Source organism: Marmota flaviventris, chromosome 10 (genome assembly GCF_047511675.1).
Source record: "Marmota flaviventris isolate mMarFla1 chromosome 10, mMarFla1.hap1, whole genome shotgun sequence".
Taxonomy (NCBI): domain Eukaryota; kingdom Metazoa; phylum Chordata; class Mammalia; order Rodentia; family Sciuridae; genus Marmota; species Marmota flaviventris.
Window position 1 is genome coordinate 75,887,670 of NC_092507.1, and position 15,135 is coordinate 75,902,804.

The following is a 15,135-nucleotide window of genomic DNA, read 5'->3' on the forward strand; positions in this document are numbered from 1 at the left end:
GGGACTTCTGTGAGTTAAGACCAAGGCTTGCAACTAGCTGCACCCAACCTTTCCCCCAGGGCCCAGCAAGCGTTATGTAAATAACAAGTTACTCCTAGACCTACACGTGAGAAGGCGGGGCCCGACACAAGGTGTACTACCAGAGTTGCTAGGCGCGCCTAGGGGACAGCCCTAAGCCCCTCTCCCTCCAAGCCTCTACAGCCCCGATCTTTCCAGTTCTGCAGCCAAACGTGTGGCTGTTCCCAGCTGCCTGAGGACCCGAGGCTGGGTGAGGGGGCCGGGGCCGCCACATGGCGCGCTTGAGGAGATGGCAGCTGCGCTTTGTTTCCAGCAGCTAGGGTGAGTCACCGGCCCCCGCAGTCCCAAAGCCGGGCAAACACTCAGGCTCAGGCAGCTGAAAAATTTGCAGCAGGAGCGGCTACCCAAGCGGCCGCAGCCTCTTCCTCCTCCTTTTTCTCCTCCGCCGCCGCTGCCACTGCCACTGCCACCGCCGCGGCCGCCGCCTCCACCCTGCCTCCTCCCAGCCTCCGCCCCGTCCCCTCCTCCTCCGCCCGCGAACTTAGTCAGCGGTTCGCTCCTCCGCTCGCCTATTGGCCGGCGGAACGCGACGCGTCACAATGGAGCCGGTCGGAGGCGGCGAGCCGGGCAGCGCCGGGGCTTCCCGCTGAGTCCGCAGCCCCGGGCAGCCGGGAAAGTGCGGGCGCAGGGCCGCCGCCGGCGCGCCCGGAGAGGCGCGGGGCGCACGCTGCGGAGAGCGCCGGCGCCCGGGGCTGGAGTCGCGCAGGTAGGTCGGAGCGTGACACCCGGGCTCGCTAAGGAGGAGTCGAGTCGACCCAGGTGGTGAAGGCGGAGGAGGGCAGGGTAAGGGGACGCAGCAGGTGGGGTTGGCTGAGCAGGTGCGGTTACCTGTCCGTGCCTCACCTGCAAGCGAGGGTGTGGGCAGGTGGCGCGGCCGGAGAGACGAGTGGGGGCTTCACTGCTCCCTTGCCTTTGAGAGAGAGGGGAGCGTTACCCCTGAAAGGACCTCTCCTGGATGCTGGGGTCTCTTGGGGCAGGAGGAGTGGGCAGCCGCGCCAAGTCGATCCCCTCTCTGCCCCAGCACTTGGGCTCTGCACCTGTGTGTGAGTCGTCGGGGCGCCCGGGGAAAAGGTTCTGCTTTCTCAGGCTGGGGTCTCTCCCCAGATGAGTTAAACTCCCTCAAAGGGTCTACATTTGGTTGTTTTCACTTGCCCCTGCCTTGGCGCTGCTTGTTGGCAAACATTTTATGCTTTTGGATACTTGGTATTCGTCTGTAATTTGGTGATATTCGTGGTTCTTCCGTTTGAAGGAGTAGGGGGCAACTGATGCCCATTAAGAGAGAGGTTCAGAGTTTCTTTCTCCTGAGCTGTAGTTGAGCAGGTGCTGAGAGGGCAGAAGGGAGGAGGCTGAGAGTTGGCTCATTAATCTGCGTCCTCAACTGACTTCCCAAAGTCCATAGGTTGCCCTTAATCAGATGTCATTTGTGAAAGACTTTTCTCTGTGTCAGAAAGGCTCTCTCTCAATACTCCACCGCCTGTCCCCCACCCCCCCCCAAAGGACAAAACTAAATTTAAAATCAAAAACCATTGTTTTTGTTTTTTCTTGAATAATCCACCCTGCCTAAAACAGTGTGTGTGCACACACACACACTCACATACACATAAAACCTCTACTGTAAACATATTTGCATAAAAAAATTTTAAATTGTAAAAATGTAATCAATTTAAAATAGGTTATTTGTTTAGCGTGTATTGAAAAGAATTAGAAGCTGAGAGTGTAACTCAGTGGTAGAGCACCACGCTTAGTGTGGGCAAGGCCCTGGGTCCAGTCCCAGCGCTTCAACTGTCTATGGCTTCTACTACTAATAATTAAGTGGCATGTGTCTTTACCAGACTGCTGTCTCCCAAGTCTAGGTGTACAGCTAAAATACAGAAAAGAACAGTATAATTAATTAACGAGTCTAGTACCCATCTGTGCACAGGTTACTCCTCCTGAGAACCCCAAATGGTCTGAGTTGTGGATGTCAAGGTGACTTTCCTTGGCCCCTGGCTTTCCTAGTCAGCAGCTCCACTCTTGAAGAGAATGTAAATGACAGTTAATCCCCCAGGTAATTAGGTCTGTATGATTTAAGATTATAAGCTCTAACATGTCTGATACTGCTCTAAGCTTAAAAGAGGGCCCTTCATTCAGGGAGTGGAGTGGATTAATCTGTCATTGGGTGCACAGTTGAGTTGTAGCACTTTTCTTAATACCCACTTTTCAAAGAAAAAAAAAAAGGTGTGTTAGAATTAAGTTTACTGTAATCTATAGAATGAAAACAGCAACATCAATTAAAATAAAAGGCCCTGATGAATACAACTTTAAAAGAATACTAGGTTGTCCAGAGTTTTTTAGACTGATCTATTTTGGTATTTTCTGGTAGGGGCCTGAGATTTGTCATTTTGTGTTTTGCTTTCTGAAGTTGAAGGGGGAAATATTTTAAAATTTATAAGATGCTGACTTTAACCAGTTTTACATATAAGCAAGTTTTTTAAAATTTCAAATATGTATGTTCCTCTTTTCTCTACAAACCATACAAAAAAAAAAAAATAGCCTATTTAATCCAGTGCCTGATTTTCATTTAGTCTCTTTCAAGTTGAATTTTCAAATTTTATTGTTATTTCTCCACCCCAGCTTCTTTCTAGTATCCAGTGATGTTATTAGAAATTAATACATTCCGATTATGTCATATTACTCCCCAGTTGGTGGAATGGTTTGCATTGCCTTCAGTATAACATCTCTCACTGCTTGTACCCACTTCCAGAGCACTGGAGGTACCAGCAAACAACTTCGACTTGTGCCTACCCAAAAGGAAAAAAGGAATTTTTGGAAACCAAAGCACAGTGGAGAATTAATTTAGCCACTTATAAAATGCCTTCTAATTTGTGTCATGTCTGTTTTCATGTTGCTGACTTCCTTTATTGCTATTGCCTTCTTTCATTTTTATTTCTCATCTCTATTCTCTAAACTTCCTACATGGCTTGATAGTGACTTAGTTTTAGCTGGGGTGTAAAATAATGCCTTTGGTAGACATGATAGTCTATTCTTCTTTTTTGGATCATTAAGATTGAGTTTTAATAAAACTAGGCCTAACTCCAATCACTGAATCTTTCTCCTAAATTCTTATCACTGCCATTCACTGAGAACGATCAAAGAAAGGGTAATAATAAACTCCCTGTTCTATGACTTCCTTTCATTTAGGATTCTACTCAATTGCAACACAATTTAAATTTACTCCTTCAATGCTATTGTGAACAGAGTAAAGGAAATGAATAAAAAATGAGTTGTCAGGGCTTCAACCTTGACCTTTCCTTTTTGCCTTTTTGGCCTTTATGCTGTCTTTGATATGGGTCACATGATTCTGCTTGTCCCTTTCCAGGCTGTGTATATTTGAACTTCATCTCCTGCTTCTTCAATTTCAGAGTCCTTTGTAATTCTTCTTGTCTGTCTCATCTTGTGTTCGTTTGCACAGCTTCCTTCTGCAATGCCCACTCTTCTGCAGTAGGACTTTAATGGAAACTGCCAGTGCACAGCTTCTCTTTTTCTTCTGTTTCCAGCTCCATGCAGGGGACTGAGAGCTTCCTCTAAGCATCTCTGATGGAGACCAAATTCTTTAAGGCCAAGTAGCATGTTCCTTTGGATTCTTTTTCACATATGCAAAATTGAGAGCATATTCAGACTTTTTTTATTTTCTTCTGTCAAATTATTTTCAGCATTTCAAAATACTTTAAAAAATAAATAAATAAAACTATTCTTATTTAGAACCAGGAGTTCTTCAGGCTTTTACCTAGGGTTTGAACTTTGCAAACTGATGGGTTTGCACTAGAACTGTCCTCACTTTGGGTTAGTTGCTGGATTAGTTAGCTTTAACTACCAGTTACCAAGACCACAAAGAACAATGGCTTAATCCAAGTGATGTGTGTTTCTCTTTCACATTAAAAGTAAAAGTTATAAACAGATGATCTAGACATGGGTCCTAGTTCTGTATTCTCTTTTATTGGATCTTTCATAAGATGAGCCCCTACCTCATGATCCAAGGTGAAGTTTTAGCCATCACATCCAAGTTCTCAATAGTAGAAGAAGGAAATAAGAAAGTGGTGAAGAGGGGAAAGGCAAGAACCTATGGTCTCTTAAGGAAATTTCCTAGAAATCATCATATTCTTATAGTATCTCATTGTGTAGTACCTAGTGCCTCTTCTCACTTCCTGAATCAGAGTCTGGGAAATATTGTCCTTTACTCATACAGTCTTATTCCTAACTAAAAACATGGTCTGGATGTCACAAGCTTAGGATAAAATGAATTTGGGGGTATTCAAACACCACAGTTATTCTAAATCTCTCTTTTCTTGACTTGAGGTACCCAAAAGATTCATGAGTTAGACAATACAATAATGTTCAGAGTGGATTGATTTAGGTTATGGGAGATATAGCCTCATCACTGGATTATTCCATTTGATAGATAAGTAGTTTGAATGAACTACTGGGAGGCAACTGCATGCAGATGGGGCATGGCTGGAGGAAGTGGGTCATGTGAGTGGGGAATGCCCTTCCACTATATCTTGTCCTTGGCTCCTTTATCCTTCTGCCATGATGTTCTGCTCCACCTCAGGCCCAGAGCAAGGAATCTGCTAACCACGGACTGAACCTCTGAAACTGTGAGCTCCAAATAAATGTTTTCTTCTCTGAGTTGTTCATGTCAGGTATTTTGGTCTCAGCAACAAAAAACTAACAAACACAAAATGCTAGTTCATATTCCTCCCATTGATTTTTTTATAAATTATCCTGTTTTCCTGATGAAACATCATTGACATTCAAATCCTTTTTAAATATTTGGGCATTTGCCCCAAATGGTGATGATTCCAGACTATAGGGTTGTACCTTGTCATGGGAGGCAGAGGAGGGGGTGTTTGAGAGACAGATAATAACATATTATCACTCCCTGTTAGCATTTATTTCTTAGCTTAAAAACATGGCTCCGATTAAAAGCATGTCTTGTGAAATAAAACAGACCTAGATGCAAATCCTGGCTCTGTCACTTACTCACTGTGCATTCTCAATCTCCTTATCTGTGAACTGGGATGGGATTAAGTGGGGGGGGGGGGGAATGGAGTACTTAATATCATGCCTGATAAAAGAAATGATTGCTTTTCCTTTTTAATTTGGCCTAACCTGTGTGAAACTTTTAAAAAATCAACTCTTACTCTATTTTTAATTACATTTTAAAATTGGTCATCTTTGTGCACAGTCAAATGAATGTATTTGACTTTCTAGTCAAACTTTTTAGAATTGTCTCCAAAATCAGTTTATGACCCCAATAGTAGCAAAATTGTTCTATACCTTTTGTCAAAAACAAGAATAGCCAAGCTTTCTCCTTCCTCATCTTTGATTTGAATGATTTTTGCCTAGTATACCCAGACACTAACCATTACCACTATTGAGTATGTTTCATAGTATTTTTAGCAGTTATTTATTAAGCACTGACTGTGTGTCAGACATTATGCTAAATTCTAGAGATGCAACAGTAGGCAAGAATATGTGATTGCTACCCTAATGGAGGCTGCAAGATATTGAGAGAGACAGGAGAATTTATCACTGCATACACATGAAAGTTGCCACTGTGAAAGTTGTTAGGAAGGAGACATACAAGTGCTGTTAAAGCATATGGAAATGGTGACTTAAGGAACAAAATATTGGCCAGTGACTGCAATAACTAAATGAGGAGTTTTGTGGTTTAAAAGGAACTTAGACATGAGATGAGCTGCCCCCAGGCAGGGGCCTGCAGGTTTACAGCACTATTCCAAAGGAGGCAATCATAATGTTTGGAGTCACCTTTAAAATAAGTACATATAATATATAATTTTGCAATGTGAAACTGTGAAAAGGGCTATATAACTCAGGAATGATTTAGTTCTGTTACAGTGTTGTTTGTGCCACACTGAGAGAATCAAGTAGTTGATCTGCATCACCTTTCACAAATTTATTTTGAAGCCATGTAGCCAAATGGGGAAAAACTGTTAAGAGACAGTTTGCAGAAGAATAGGTAGCTCATAAAGCAGCAATGGAAAATGACCCCAGGGTGGGAGGTATGGGCAATGTTTTCAAAGGGTCAGCTGGACTACTATGCCTAGGATGGCCTTTCTCAAAGCCAATGAGGAGCCTAACACCCCATCCCTCTATAACTTTTAGGTTTGTGTAAATAGGAACTCAGCTTGGCAGGGGTGTACCATTGGCAGGGGGGTGTCATTTCCCCTTGCCCTATCCAGCTGAGCTAATGGGGGGTAGGCTGTGGGGAAATGTGGCATCTCTAAATCCCTATAACAGCCTTGGAAGAAGCACTTCTTCCATGTCTCCCACCAATGGTGGTATGGCGTGACTGAACCTTTGGGACAGAGCCATCAGCCCTCAGACTGCAGGTTAGTTCTTGATCAGAGTGGATGCAATAAGATGAATTCTGTTCATCTAAAGATTTTTAAAGTTTATCTCTCTAGGCAAAACTAAATGAGTTTGTTCCTGGCCCCATTTCAATACCGAAATAGGCAGTCCTTAACTGAGCTGTGACTTGTCTTCCAAATGTGAGTCATCATGCAGTTTCTCAAAGGCACCATGTTGTGCACAGTGGTCGGTTTTGCAGGTTACCCCAAGGGAACTCAGGCTGTGCCAGTGCAGCCCTAAGATGCCAGAAGTCTTTCACCTTCACCCTCCCAGGAATGCCCTTGTAACTTGGACTTCTTGCTCTGCATTTGTCCCAGCATTTAGAATTCCTCCCCAATGGGTACATCAAGCTTTGCTCCTACCTGGGAACTTCTCAGATGCAGTTCCCTTTGCCTGGAAAGCTCTTCTCTTATGTATGTGCCTACTACTTCCTTCTCCTTGATGAAGTGCCTACTCAAATGTGATCTTAGCTGTCCCTTTCCTAGCTACCTTAGGTAATGTAACCACACCTTTCCTTTCACCTCCACCAGCAGATAAATTCCAAGAAAACAAAGACTTGGTCCCTTTTGTTGACCTGCTCTGCAGTGGGCTTACAAACTACTACATGTAATAGGGTGCAAGTAATTTTACCTCACAGGTCATAAAGGATGTTAATACCTGTGCCATCTACTTCACCAAATAAATGAGGAATGTGGTTTAAAATGCACTAAGACATGAGATGAGCCTGCCCCCAGTCAGGGACCCACTGTTCCAAAGGAAGCATTTCATAATGTTTGGAGCCACCTTTAAAATGAGTGTATCTAATATATAACTTTGCAGTATCATACTGTGGAAAGAGCTACATAATTCAGGAATAATTGAATTCTCTTACAATGTATTTGTGCTATACTGGCAAACTTTAAATACAGATACTTTTTTGATACACCAAGTAGAAACATCTGAGAAAGAGAGCTGTATCATTCTTTGCTGGTAATTGGCTGTTCTCCTGGAGGTGCTGTATTTTTGCAAATAGCAATTCTATTTACTCAATTATCTAACCCAGAACTAGCTCACCCTGGGCTTCTCCTTGCCTCTTCTCTTCTATACCCCTGCTTTATATTATTGGTAACTAATGAGTCTAGAGACACATCCCTCAGGTCCTCCCTTCACCACCCAGCCTCTTTTTTGCTGCCTGAGGCTTTTCTAGGAGCATGAATAATTGTCTTTTGGCTGATAGTGTAGTTTGTAGTCTTGCCTATCTTCCTTCCTCCAACCATAAAATTGTTGTCTACACTGCAGTAATCTCTAAAAGGCAAATCTCATCCTAAAGTCATGCTTTGGGATGGTGCCCTTTGCTACAAGGAGCAAGCCCGAGTGCAGCAGTATATCATATAATAAAGTCTCTCCATATGGCTTCAGTAACTCCTCGCTTTCACCTTTTGCTACTCTGTCATTTCTTCATCCCCAGTGCATATACCATGGATACAGTTATAGCCCCATACTGAGCCATCCTGAACTATTTGCAGTACAAGGGAAAAGGTTCTAGGTAGCCAAATGGCTTCACTCCCTGGTTGTTGTATTCCTTCCTTTATCAGGGATCCTCTTGTCAAACCTGTGCCCATCTTACAAGACTGAGTTCAAACGTCCTTCTTCTGAAAGTCCATTTCTGACTCTGCCTTCTGCCTGTTCTTCCCGAGAGCCCCTCACTCTTGCCTCTGTGCTGCCTTGAGCCATGTTTCCCAATCCTTGAGCCTATGCCAGAGAACACCTCCATTTCCTCCTGAGTGTTCCTTCAAGATAAAGAATATATTTTGTTCATCTGCTGGGCTTCCTGGACTGAGCTTCAGACCTAATGTACTGTGGACATGCAATAAGTGGATATCTAGAGAGAATTAGGAATGAAATTCAGCATATATATTACCCACTCCAGGGCTTTATTTCAATAACATACTTTTGACTCCTATTTGACCAAGACTTGAAAGAATATCCCCTGGAAGGTTAGAATTAATAAGATATATTATACCTGCTGTTAATAGGTATCAGATGAATGGCCAAAATACTTCATCAGTGAGATAGTGTTTCTTGAACATTTACTGGGCTCAGAGTTCCAGATTTAGCAACTTGGAAGGGATGCTGAGGGCAACTTTTGCACTTTTCTGAAATAATTTGTGTCTTTGTCTTTCCATTAGAAGTCAGAATTTTAGATGGTCATTTCTTGGCTTACAGGGAGTTTAAAACAGTACCTCCATTTTCCTTTGAGTACCCTCTAAAGAATTGTGAAAAGCTGTGTGCTATACTAATTTTCTAAGTTAATAGCTAAAGTTTTTCATCATTAGTTTAAATATTTGTAAATGGTGACATTTCTGACAATATAAATATTGATTTAAAAAAAAAACTCTTAAATGAACCCAGTGGAAACTAAATTAAATGTCAAAATGATTTGCTACTTATCATCATCTATGTAAAAAACACAACAAGCTTTTCTACAAAACTCAGCAGATTTATATAGTTCTTTTTGTTCATAGAACTAATTTATTCCTCTTCGTCTTCAAAACTTAATCCAATATATCATTCTTTTGTTTGAAAGTTTTCTATTGAGTATCTTTTATACTCTAGTCACACACATACACATATGCACAGAGTTAATTTTTTTAAGTGCTTGTGACAATAAAGCCCTAAATAGTAAATAAAATTTCTTTTGGATTGCACTATGATTTACTAGTATACAGCTGACCATAACAACAAGTATGTTAAAAATGTTTATGCTTATTACTCATAGGTGAAATTTTACTGGAAAAACATCTCTTGAATGAGAGTTATAGGGAGTTGAACATAGTTTATTTATGCATAGGTAAATATTGGTTGTGAGAATAAGATAGACTTCATAAACAAATGCTTAAAAAAACTGGAGTGCTTAAGAAATCTTGCCTCATAAATAAGTTTAGGGAATAAAACAGTGAAATTCAACTCTATAGTTTAAACTCTTGATCATATGCTATTAGTCAGCTTTATTGCTATGACAGAATACCTGAGAAAAACAACTTAAAGGAGATTTGAGCATGAGGTATGGCAGAACATCACTGCAGAAGGGCATGGTGGGGGAAAGCCAGGGACAAGATATAATTCCTAACGGCACACCCCCGAGAACCTGACTCCTTCCAACTAGACCCCACCTCTGCAGTTTCCACCATCCTCCAATAGTCCATTCAGCCATGAATCCCTCAATAGATGAATCCATCCATGAGGTCAGATCTCTCATGATCACTTCCCCAAATCTCCACCTCCGAACATTGCTGCATTGAGAACTAAGACTTCAGCACATGAGCTTTTGGGGGAAACTTCACATTTAAACCACAGACTGATCAGAAAAATGGTTTTCAGTGTTCTACTGACTTGATTAGGTCCTCCTTCATTATTGCTCTAAGGAAAGAAATGGAAACTTTTCTTCTCACTCCCGAAAGAATTTGCTTCTCTGTCATGGAAGTCTTTCACTTTCTCAACATCTATAACCCTATGGGTCTTTCAAAATGACCCTTTGCTCCGTGGCCTGAAATTTGCACTCCCCACAAGACAGTGCACTATAAACCAACTACTGAGAAATGAGGGTTTGCCCTTTTGTAATGTGGGAAAAGAAGGAATTTGAAAGGGGAAAAAGGAAGACCATGCATCAGGTATTTTGAAGGACATGCTGTTAGGCAAGTGTTAGTTTATGATTTGAAAGTATGTTCCATTGTAGTACATTTTCCTACTACAACATACCTCCAAATCTCTTACTCTCACTTAAAGATTGCACATTTGAATGCTAAAACAGACAAAAATAACACTTCTCAACCTAGCTATCAACTCTAAAGGGTAAAATGTCCCCACATATATATCAATTTAAGTATTTCCTTTTGGTAGGCAGGGGCATTCAGTAGGGAAAAAGCATGGTTAGATTACGTTACTCTTTTCATTATACACAATGGATAACAAAGTGTTTTATCACCATCATCCATTTTAAGAACACATGTACAAACTCTCCTAGAACAGACAGAAATTATTCTGTACATATTTTTGATACTCACTGTTACAGAAAAAGAACTTCAGTTAAAGATCATCAAACATGCCAGGTGTTGTGGTTGCACACCTATAATCCCAGTGGCTTGGGAGGCTGAGACAGGACAATCACAAGTTCAAAGCCAGCCTCAGCAACTTTGAGGCACTAAGCAACTTCAGTGAGACTCTGTCTCTAAATAAAATATAAAATAGAGGTGGGGATGTGGCTTAGAGTATGAATACCCTGAGTTCAATCCCCGGTACCCCCTCCCCCCCAAAAAAATCACCAAACTCTTAACTGATAGCTGGGTTAACAGATAACTGTTTTTTAAGAACAATTATTAATCCTATTGGAAAAAATGCTTAAGATTTTATTAAGAATGCTAATTTCTTCCCAAAAGGAGTCTATAAATTGTAACATGTAAAAATATTTGGCTCCAGGTTAGACGAGACATTTATTTTTCTTGGTGGAAAAATGCAATCTGAGAGGAGTTGAGCATAGTTTGCAGTTGACCTGGTTGTTGTCCTGTTGAGTGGAAAGCCTTTCTTTGGAAACCTCCCAGTTACTCCAAGTTTTTCTGGAGGCTCTGGCCCTCCATGAGAGGATATGGTGCAACTGTCCCTGCTCTTTTGCTTTCTCTCAACAGCTTATAGCAAGTCTTTCCTGAAACACTTTATAGGAACCTACACGACATCATCTATTACATCGTGTCACTTCTAACACACTCAAGTTTTTTGTTTCTCACATTTATGCTCATGATAACTTGTAATACATGGAGCAAGTATTATACCCCTATGATACAAATGGGGACATGTAGCTTTGCTTAGCAAACCTCACACTTAGTGGCAGATCTGGTATTCAAATCTAGATAAAGCAGCTTTTTCTACAATATAGTGCCTGACTCCTTTTCACAGATGTATTATTTTATAAAAGGCTCTCACAATTGGGAAACTTGACTGAAAGAAATAATATGAAAATGAAGTGAAACAGATATATTTGTAAAATGCCTAGTAGAAAGTGTGGCTCATAGCAGAACCCAGATTTTTTAAAAAGAAAAATAATCATATTTGAGTCTTTGTTCTGATGTGTTTCATTTAATGTGTGTGTGTGTGTGTGTGTGTGTGTGTGTGTGTATTAATTATTCAATAGTTTTTGTTTTTGAACACTTAATATATGCCAGGCATCATCAGGTACTGGGACTAATAAATCCAATGATGAAGAACAGAAAAAATCCTTTGTTTATGCACTGAACATCCTAGGGGAGGGAAGCTAGGCAATAAGCAAATGCAAGGGATAATGTCATATAATAGATGGTATGAAGAAAAATAAAGCAGCATGAAGGACTGGAGAGTGATTAGTGGTAGGAATTAGCTGGGTGGCCAGGGACAGCATTCCTGGGGGACATTTGTGAGAAGTCCTTCATGTGATGCTCACCTGATTCTGATTCTAAGACTTTGGGTCGGGTAAGTTGATTCAAGTCATGGTATGCTGGAGTTATGTGGAAGAGATCCGACAGAGTAGATGGATTTTTGAGTAGTATTCCTATTAGGTATCCTTGAGGATCTTTTCCAGAATGTACATGTAATCACATGCATACAGTTTTAACATGCCTTGAAATCATCCTTAGAAACCCTCTCCACATTCATGCCTCTGTTCTAGTTCTGTCATTTCTTTTTACTGATAAGACATTAAGGTTGAGAAAGGCAAAGTAAAAAATGTCTACAATGTCATGACTATTTAGTGGTTAAATCAAGGACCTAAGATTTCCAGAGAGTTTTCCACTGCTTTGTTCATTAAAATGTGTAAGTAGCTAAAGCATTACATTCTGTAAAGATTGGGGGTCAGTGAATTTGACCTTTGTTGACAGAAATTAAAACAATTATAGTCTCTAAAGCAGCTCCTATTTCTTATGTTCTGTTATAGCCTGAATGTTGGTGTCCTTCTCAAGATTTATGGGTAGGAACCTAACCCCTAAGGCGATAGTGTTGAGAGGTGAGGCCTTGGGAAGTGACTGGCTCTTGAGGGTGGAGTCCTCATGAATGATACTGGTGCCATATAAAACAAAGGCTTGCATTAGCCAGTTTTCTATCACTACAACAAAATGCCTGAAACAGGAATTTTCCTAAAGAAAAGAGGTTTGTTTAGCACATTGTTTTGATGGCTGAAAGTCCACACAACATAGCCCAGGCTTTGGCTCCATTTTGGATGTTTGAACATGTACAAAGAAAGGATCACAACTCTAGCCTGGAGGCAGAAGGAGCAGAAGGAGCCAGGCTTTCTACTGAACTACCAAAGGGTGGCATAAGATCTACTTCACACCCCCAGTGACCTAATGGTCTCCACCAGGCCATACCTCTTCAAGGTTCCACCACTTCCCAATACTGCCACCCTGTGGACCAAGCCTTTACCATGGGGGCCTTAGGGGAGCACCCAGATCATTTCCAAATCATAGCAAGATCCAAAGGAGCTTGTTTGCCCCTTCCTCCATGTGAAGAAACAGAGAGGAATCACTGTAAGGAGTGAGTCCTCACCAGACACCAAATCTGCCAGGGCTTTGATAGGGACTTCCCAGGTCCTAGGACTGTGAGAAATGAACATTTGTTGTTTACAGACTACCCCATTTATGACATTTTTCTGTAGCAGCCTGAATGACCTGGGATGTGCATCATTTTATGTAGAGTAAAACTCCCCCAAGTGGGGGATGGTTTGGGTGGCTCTTTTCCCATTTACTAAAATATAAACAAAATATCAGGCTAATGGCAAGAAAGAAAAATGCCAAGAAATGGAGAACTAGAAGTGGGAATACTTCTCTTTCCTCATGGCTGAAACTTGGCACTCCATGGTTTTAAGGAATGGGTAGGGAATGCTATGACTTTCAAGGTCTTTGTACAGATAGCAGAATGACAAGAGATGGGAAAAGTGTTGTCCCTCTTTCTACAGAGGCAGTGATTGTCTTAGAGTGAATCAAAAATCCTCCCTACCCAGCAGTTTCCTCTGGAGACATTTGATACAACTTGGAGATAAACTTAGTCACTGTCAGGAAAATATTCATTGTAGCAACTTATCTTTCCAACCAGACTTCCTAAAGATGTCTCAACTCTTCCTATTACAAAATAACTCAAATTGTTAAGTAGTAATCATCCACACTGTGGAATTAAATCATGATTTCCCAAAGTAGCTGCTATTCAAAGATTTTAATTTGCATCTTCAAGATTTTCTAGTAAAATACTTCTAATTTTAAAATCTCAGAATTCTAGCAAGTCTACTTCCTCTAAACATTGATATTTATTGAGCTTTTAGACTTATTTTTTTTTGTTGTTATTCTTATAAATGCAAAGAAAACCTCATATTTTTTTTTCTTTTTTCTTCTCCCCCCCCCCCCTTAATTCACTGATGACTCTAATCGAAGAAATTCTTACCTTTTCTCTCAATCAGTGAAAGGCCCTTTCCCCTATATTTCTCTCCCCACCCCCATTTTTTGGAATTTCTAGCCTACTTTTTCATCTGTGTGCCTTGTTACTATGGTAATAGGCAGCACAGAAATAGAGAACAAAGCAGATGTAGTAAGCATCTCCTGCATGGTTTATAATGCTGAAAAGGGATCTAGCTCTTTCAGGCATTCTTTATTGGTGGCAGAACCAGACCAGCCCAACTGGGAGGGGTACTGGAACTATGGGCTGATTTGGATCGTGCTATTCCCATTTTCCTACACTTCACCACTCCTTTCTCTGAGACCCAGGAATCATGAAGGTGAAGAAAGATCAATAGGAGCATATGAAGAGGATGTGGTAGAAAAATTAGCACCATAATAATAGTCAATACACTGCAAAGAACCTATGTTTCTGCTGAAGCATATTACATAAAAGGGTATATTGGACATTTTTAAAGCTTATCAATCCTCCCTCCCCCTCCCTCCCTCCCTCCCTCCCTCCCTCCCTCTCTCTCTCTCTCTCTCTCTCTCTCTCTCTCTCTCTCTCTCTCTCTCCCCCTCTCTCCCTCTCTCTCTCTCCCTCCCTCTCCCTCTCCCCCTCCCTCCCTCCCTCCCTCTCCCCTTCCCCCCTCTTTCCCTCTCTCCCTCCCCTCTCCTATTTTTATTTTTGGTACTGGGGATTGATCTCCAGGGGCACTCTACCACCGAGCTACATCTTCAGTTCTTTTTCTTTTGAAACTTGGCCTCACCTAAGTGCTGAGGTTAGCTTTGAACTTATGGTCCACTGCCTCAGCCTCATAATTCACTGGGATTACATGCATGTGCCATCTTGCCTGGCTACCAGTCATTAATTCTATTGCTCGAATTTGCACCATTCAACTTAATCTTTCACTAGAGAAGATTTGCCACCTTAGAAGTTCCCCCTTTTCAAGGCATTTAACTTGTGGTAGATTTTCTTTTAATTTTAAAAAAATAAGTAGTCAATTAATGCATGCTTATTTTGTATTTGCTTTAGAATTACATTAAAATATTGTGAAAATTAATGACATCCATAAGATACAGGAATTACCTAGTGTTTAACCTTCTACATGCATATTCATTCTTTCATATATTACCTCTTTATTATATTCCTAGATATCCCTAGTGAACTTCCCAAAGATTAAATAAAGCATCTCAGTTACTCAGTTCTACTTTCTGTATA

At 41.2% G+C, this 15,135-nt stretch overlaps 1 protein-coding gene across 2 annotated transcripts in view; it reads left to right on the forward strand.

The window, feature by feature from the left end:
• The first annotated feature begins 631 nt into the window (after positions 1-631).
• The window catches only part of Lrrc8b (leucine rich repeat containing 8 VRAC subunit B), a 66,437-nt gene continuing 51,933 nt past the window's right edge, over positions 632-15,135 (forward strand). For both annotated transcript variants that reach the window (XM_027935246.3, XM_071618029.1), the window contains exon 1: positions 632-784. The gene's annotated coding sequence lies outside the window, so the exon portion shown is untranslated. The remainder of the gene's footprint in view (positions 785-15,135) is intronic.